At 32.7% G+C, this 8,144-nt stretch overlaps 1 non-coding gene across 1 annotated transcript; it reads left to right on the forward strand.

The window, feature by feature from the left end:
* The first annotated feature begins 2,190 nt into the window (after positions 1-2,190).
* TRNAL-UAG (transfer RNA leucine (anticodon UAG)) lies at positions 2,191-2,270 on the forward strand. Its single transcript has one exon. It is a non-coding gene; the product is annotated as a tRNA-Leu (tRNA).
* Positions 2,271-8,144: the final 5,874 nt, after the last annotated feature.

Raw genomic sequence — 8,144 nt, forward strand, 5'->3', positions numbered from 1 at the left:
TCAGTTAGCTGATATTTTCACGAAAGCTCTTGGCAAAGATCGCATATCTCTACTCAGAAACAAGCTGCAAGTCCTCCCTGGTCTTGCGCTTGCCGGGGGGTAATAGCGCGTGTATATTAGAGTAGAAAAAGTCTCTAGAATAAGTCTTAGGTGTCCTAGTATTATGGCACTATCTGTTGGTAACTAGGTCTAGTTTTTGTATATATATATATATATATATATATATATATATATATATATATATATATATATATATATATATATATATATATACCTGTACTACTTGAGAAAAGTTAATATAGAGGAAATTACAAGTAATACAAAAAGCATTCTTCTCTCATTTCTCTTTACTCACCAATCGAAGAATATTGAATCCGGGTAATGAAAAATTATCCCACACCGTCTTTAATCATTTCACGATCAATGAATAAATCTTTAATTGTCTCAACCTTCAAATATAGGAAATAATTCACAAAAAGGTTTGTCACCCTCCACTTATTTTTCCAAAACTGATTATTAGATCAATTACTAACCACTGTTCACACGAAAGAAGCTAACCATTCGGATTCATAATGAATTGACATTCATTTGGGTAAAAGTCCATAGTTGGAAGCAAATAAACTACCATGCCAAGTCTCATTTATCTTTATCCACCATAATATAATATTATTTTCATGATATGGTTAAAAAATCATAATGGAGTTCGAAAATGACCATTTTTAGAATGATAATCCGTGAGAACCACGGTTATAAAATTAATTAAATTTTTATATTAAAAAAATCAAATTTATTAATCAATTATTTTAAAAAAATTATTATTTAAGAAATATTTTTTTAGTTATATAAAGAGAATTATAATCAATGATTTAAATAAATATGTGAAGTTATATCACCTTATAATCTATATTAATTTTATTTTATTTTTCAATCTAATGTTATTAATTTAATATAATTAAAGTGAGAAAATTAAAATTTTGAATTTAAAATGAGGAATCAATTATTGATTTAATGTAATTAGAGTGGAAATTTAAAATTTGAAATTTGAAATGGATAATTAATAGATTGACAAGTGGCATGATAGGTGATATATAACATTAATGAGGAGTCCTAATTATATGACACTTGTCAAGATGAGATTAAACTTATTCTTTTACTATGTGTAAAACTCATGTATTACATGGGTTCATTTAAAAGAAAAATTAAATATGAAATTCTAAACATTTAAAAGTCTGAAAGAAAAATATTGAATTATTATAATTATCATGTTTTTTTTTAATTTAAACAAATAATTTAGATAAATAAACAAAGGAAACTAATAAGGTTTTAATTTAGAAATTTTAAAATTAAAAGGAAAATCAATTAATGAAATTGATATGCATTTATTATTACATTTAAATATTATGTGAAATATGATAAAATGAAGAAAAAAAAAACACAAAATACCATGTGGAAAAAATTTAATTGAAAATAACCACAAAATGACATGTGGCCAAATCAATGAGAGTGTGACGTGTATCAAAAAGATTTTCATTTATTAGAGTAGATTAGAATAGGGATTTTCAGGATATGGTTATAAAATCATAATGGAGTTCGAAAATGACCATTTTTAGAATGATAATTATTTTGGTTTTCTATAAAAATGGTCATTTTTTGTAATATCATTTATAGAAAATGATCTCTAATTATGTGTTTTTTTTGTCCTGCTAGGCTCGATTTACCAACACCTTTTGTGTTCATTTTTTTTTTGTTATTGCCCAAGAGCCAAATGAATATCTCGTTTAGTGCTGATTTACATTAATTCATCAACCGGTATTCGAAAATCGAACTCCTAAAGTCAAAATGGTTTCTTTTAGCTTTCCTGATTGGATATTTATATCGAATGCTTATCATATTTCAAACATATTAATTGATTTACTTAACACCTTGGTAAAATGACATAAATTTACACCTACGTCTTTAAAAATAAATCATTAAGAAATCCATTAAACATATTATAGTTTTCTCTAACCAAAAAACTTACATAATTCTTAAGCTCAAATGACTAAAATATATCAAAGCAATAAAATTGTTTAACATGATTCAAAATTCATAAATACTTATAATGCTCCTTCGATGGTGACAATTTTGAAATTATACGTTACATTTAGCAGTTGTAGTTATAGTGGATCTAAGAATATGAGTAACATATGTGACAGTTTGGCCGAGTGGTCTAAGGCGCCAGATTTAGGCTCTGGTCCGAAAGGGCGTGGGTTCAAATCCCACAGCTGTCATTTTTTCTTTTTAATATAACTGATATTTTTGGATGTACAATCATATAAATATGATACGATTTGCAAGTATTAATTACTTTTATTTCCGGGAAGTAATGAGAATATTTGGAACTCCAATTATCCAACTATATATTAAATTTGCTCAAAATAAAAAAAGCGATGGAATAATCTTTTTTTGTTTCATCGTTATATGAAACAAAAATATCTGTTTTTTAATTCTTTTGGAGAAACTAGCTCAAATTTTGTAGAAATACACTTGAAGATGTTATATAATTACCATAAGATTATATATTTCATGTGAAAATATATCAGTCATTTTTGTAGTGTGCATATTTTGGTGTTAATTAGGATACAGTTCTTGAACAAATGATTTTTTGTATTCCCAAGACTAAAAATCTACCAATCAAAAAAGAAAATGCCAAAATCTAAGTACAGTATATGTATGTGATTGCGATTGTTTTTTAACAAAACATTTAGAATAGAGTTTGAGAAACGTTTATGAACCACTTTTGTTTTTTTTTTATTTAATTGTGTATAAATATACAGCTTCTATTTTATGAGGCTTGAGATGGATTCAACCTATAAATTGTTTAAAGTATGTGGTTTATTATTCTTTTAAATGGTTAACTAAAAAAAGCCATTGTATTTTGTTTATTTTCGGTTTAACCATTTGATTTTTTTTTATTAAAGGAACAATATTTAGAAAAAAGTTCCACATCGAACATCGTAATTATATATTGTTGGTTCAGCAAGTTATTATAATATGGTAATAATTTTTTCCATTAAAACTATCAAACTTTAACAAAAATTTCTAATATGACCACGATAACAATTTTATTGTATTTTCTTTTTCAAATTTTTATTGTTCAAAAATGTATTTTTTGTTAGAAAAAGTTTCTGAAATTAAAAAAAAAAAATGTCGCAGACAATATTTTGTTGAACTTTTTTTTTCATTTTTTTCATTTCTTTGTAATTTTTTAGAAATGATTCTTTCGTTCTAACATTAACAATTTTTTTGAAACTTTACATGTTTACATTATAATAACATGTTTTCATTATGTGACATTTTTCTACAATTTAATATATATATATATATATATATATATATATATATATATATATGTTTTAATAATCAGACATTGACATATTTTTAGACAAAATTACAAAAAATGGTCCCTATGGTATGGTGTAATAGAAACATAAAGTCCAACTTCCATAAAAAGGACAAACTCAGACTTTGTGTTATTTTGATATTACAGATTTGATACTTCCGTTAGACGACGTCATTCACTTACTATTTAATGTCTTGCATAGCATGTGAGGGTAAAAGGGTCCTTTTATGTTGCTCGTTTAATTGCCCTTATTTAAGGGTTTAGCCATATCAAACCCTCTCTTTCATCTTTCTCTTTCTCCTCCAGCCCGTCACACACACAGTCGAAGATGAATGTTTGCTTATGTGGTCGAGGAGTTGTAATCATGACATTGTGGACCGAAAACAACCCAAGTCGAAGGGTTTGCGCATGCTCCAAGTATGGATAAAAGCGTCCATTCATTAGACGGGTCGATTCCCCAAGGTGTCCTAGATCCATTCAAATCATTCCCGATTTGTTAAGGGAAAAACAGGCTTGAAGAAGCTCTTCAACATGCTAGAATGTTCAATTTTTTTATGCATATTTATTTGGGTTTTAATTTTCCTTTTTATTTGGTTGAAGATGTGAACTATGCAATAGATGGTGTTATGATGCTAGTTTGGGGGTTGTAATCATTTTCTGTTTCATTTTGTTGTAATGGATGTGTCTTTGTTGTAATGGAACATGTGGTTGATGCAATGGAAATACGATTGTTTGGTTTTGTTGTAATTGAAATGTGTCTGTTGTTTGTGAAATGATGCAATTGTATTTTCTTTTCAAGAACATAATGGTTCATTTACTAGTAGCTTAGTAAGCAAAAGGATCCAATATTGACCATTTAATGATCATTACACTAAAATGAGTGGGAAACTTTGTTAGCATAATAAACACATAAATTACTGTGGTATGAAACCACATACAAAAGTTACACATAATTGTTTTAAACACAACCATGGCGTTGATTGTTTAAAAAGCACTACAAAAGATTTCATATAAGTGTTTTCACAACATAAATCATAACAAGATAAAGCAAACCAACAAAAAGAAACATTGTATTACATCCTTAAACATAAACAAAAGTTCATATAACAACACTTAGGTCATTGGTCCCTTCCCCTTGTCTTTCCCATTGTCCTTCTTCTTGGCATTTCCCCTTTCCTTTTATTCTCATTCGACCCACCTTCTAGATTTCATATAAGTTCTTTCACAACATAAAGCCAAACAACAAAAAGAAACATTTTCTTTCATCCTTAAAAATAAACAAAAGTTCATATGAAAACCGTTAGCCCATTGCTCCATTCCCCCTCTCTTTCCCATTGTCCTTCTTCTTTGCATTTCTGCATTTCCTTTTACTCTCAGCCGGTCCAACTTAACCTTTGCAACTCCTAGAGTTATACCTATTGTTTTTGCACTTGCTACAAGTCACTGTCACAAACTTTCTTGATAACTTTTGAGTTTGGCTACTCCCTTCATTCGATGCTCTTGTCCTTTTCTTCTTATACCTACCAGCCATAACCAACACACTGATAAGCAAGATTGAAATGTACATAAGTAATTTGCAAGAAAATTGAAAATAATTATGCATATCTATGATGGCTTGGTGTACTTATAGTGGTGGGGCAGTTAGATGTGGGCCACATGCTTCTCCTATTTATTGGTTCAATCTCGTAGCTATACATTTTTTTCATGTAGTTAACCAATAACAAGGATGTACCCAGGTTTCAGGTACCCCAACTTCTAATCCATTATCCAACATGTCAAATATTACAGTTACTCCATACTTCCCAAAATCACAACAAATTTAAAATTTTCAAAAACAACCCAAACCATAAATGTTTACAAAACCATTGTTTCAAAAGTGTATTTCAGTAATCAGAGTATCCTAAAATCCAAATAGCATAAAACTGAAGGATGTGCACGATCACGCCTTCGCCTTGACACGGTCATCTGAAGTACCTGAAACAATAAAATGAAATTGTAAGCCAAAGCTTAGTGAGTTCCCCTAAAGGACCAAGATACATAACATATAACAACATCAACTAGGTCCATAGCAAACAAACTAGATTACCCCTGAGCCCATAATATGAGTATGGCTTGCCTTTCAGGCCCACGGATCATATTTGGACTGCTCCCGAGCCCACAACATAAGTCTGGCTTGCACTTCCGGTCCACAACTTATGTCTGGCTTGCTCCCGGGTTTGTTGGCTACCGCACAAAACATTACTACCTCACCCTAACCATACTATGTCGACATATACATAACAGTTAACATAAAACAACAAATAGATAATCATGTAGATCTTAACAATTCACTACAGTATAGCAACATCCTAACCATGATACATAATCTACTGGATCGGTATTAGTGCCTTCGACCCACAAATACAATGAGGAAAACTCACCTCGATCAGAAGATAGTAAATCTCACACCCAAGTCTGTTGCACAATGACTTCTCACGCTGAACACAATCAATAACAACCCTAGTTACATTCTAATGTTAAGCCAATAATCATTAGGCCTAATAATGGCCCAACTCCAAACTAGGCCCACTAATTACCCATCCCATCTAGAGAACACTAAATTCCCCAAAATACCACATACCATACATAATAATCACGTACTAGGCCCCAGCCCTTCATCGGGCCTCGCCTGACATCGGGCCTCGCCCACCATCGAGCCCCGCTTGGTATATAGATATGTCAGTCATCAGGCCCCACCTGGCATCGGACCCCACTCGGTACACATATAATCCTACAAACACATGCGATAATCACAAAGACGATAACATACCATACAGTCATCGAGCCTCACCCAACATCGTGTCTTGCCCGATAAGTATAAAAACACATAATGGTAACTAGCATACAATATACTTATCAGACCCCGCCTGGCATTAGGCCTTGCCCGGTAAGCATACCATCACATAACACATGCAAGAGTCACGCAAACATCTAGCATCCTAACATATAAACCATGGGTCGGCATTGGTGCCTTTGACCCGCTAAACTCAGTGAGCAGACTCACTTCAATTCGTTGATAATCAAATGACTGCTTGGGTCGCTGAACCGGATAATCTCACGCCAACTAACAATAAATACAAAACTTAATCAATAATTAACACAAAACCCAAAATCTAAGGCCCACTCCATAAACCAACTTCCTAAAGGGTAAAAGACCATTTTAACCTTTTCTTACTTGACCAAAAACCAATGCCCAATCTAATTTCACAAAAAGCCCAAAATGGCAACCCAAAGCCCATTATGGCCCAACATCCTAATCAGGCCTAAAACTCTAATGGGACCAAAACCAAGAAAGCCCGAGGCCTAACCGTAGCCCAAAATCAGAAGCCTAATGGCCCAACAAGGCCCAAAATAGCTGAACTGGAGAGTACGCCCTATGTACTTAGCCTTGAAGCACGATGTACAAATAGATGATGCATAAATCCAACATTACGTTGAGCGCACTCCTATGTACACCCAACGTACTCGTCAGAAGTCCAAAAACCATATTAAGCTCTTAATGAGTTAAACCAAGATGTCCAAAACATAGATCTGATGAAGAAGGGACTTATTGGAGCTTAGATCTAGCATTCATGCCTTAATAGGACTCAACACTTAAAAAAGAGCTTAATAAGGGTCTTAACACTTGCATGGACCAATATATTCCATAAAGTTTCCATTTCTATGAAGAAGGGACTTATTGGAGCTTAGATCTAGCATCCATTACTTCTGTAGTAGATCAAAAGCTCACCTTTATCAGAAAGGTCTCAAAAAGTGCATAAAATGCTCCAAGAACTATATCTTACATATAAGAGTATAAAGATGTAAGGTTTTTACCTCAAAAAGCTTGCAAATGTGGAAATGATCCTGGATCCACAAGTTCATCAATTTTCCTTAAGTGTTCCTCTTCTTTTTCTCCTTCACAAACCACCAGCAAACACTCTTCAAGCTCAAAACTCACCAAAACACTCAAGGGTTTCCAATCTAGGGTTTAAAAGGGATGGAGGCTGAAGATATTAGGATTAAGTGATGAGATAAGGAGCTTAAATAGGGTCCAAGACCCTAAATTAGGGCTTGCATGAAACTGGAGTACGCCCTGCATACTCCCATTACGCTCAGCTTACTCCTCTAAGGGTTACGTTCATTTTCCCTAGTATGCCCGGCGTACTCCCTATGTACGCCCTACATACTAGGGTTATCTTTAAACCCTACCATCTTTCGATAGCCATAACTTCTTCGTTATAAGTATGTTTATGACGATCCTTATATCAACAGAAAGGTAACAAGAAGCTCTACGCGTCTATCAATTCATACTTGCCTAAAAACTTCCTAAACTACGATTCAATTTCTATATAATCCCGAACTGACACTTTACCGATATACCCATTGGCTTCAAAACACAAACCAAACTCTGGAATTATCTAAATTACATTACCCATTCCCAAATGGGTCTAAATCTCTTTTCCTCAAAGGACCTAAGCCTAATGATACCAAATCTTTGGGTCGCCACCCCACATTAGGAAACTATTCAGGATAGGGTGTTACAGATACATGCCCACTTTCAACGAGACATTAAAAATATTCAATGTGACAATGGTGGGGAATTTGATAATGGTCGATTTCGAGATTCCTGTTATCAAATAGGGATATATTTCCGATTCTCATGCCCTCATACTGTTGGATTAGTGTTTAAGTCCATTACTATTTTGGTATGTACTTGACCCGATGGTGCATGGTCCTTTTG

Source organism: Lactuca serriola, chromosome 1 (assembly GCF_051521515.1).
Source record: "Lactuca serriola cultivar US96UC23 chromosome 1, Lser_US96UC23_V15, whole genome shotgun sequence".
In the NCBI taxonomy this organism is placed as follows: Eukaryota; Viridiplantae; Streptophyta; class Magnoliopsida; order Asterales; family Asteraceae; genus Lactuca; species Lactuca serriola.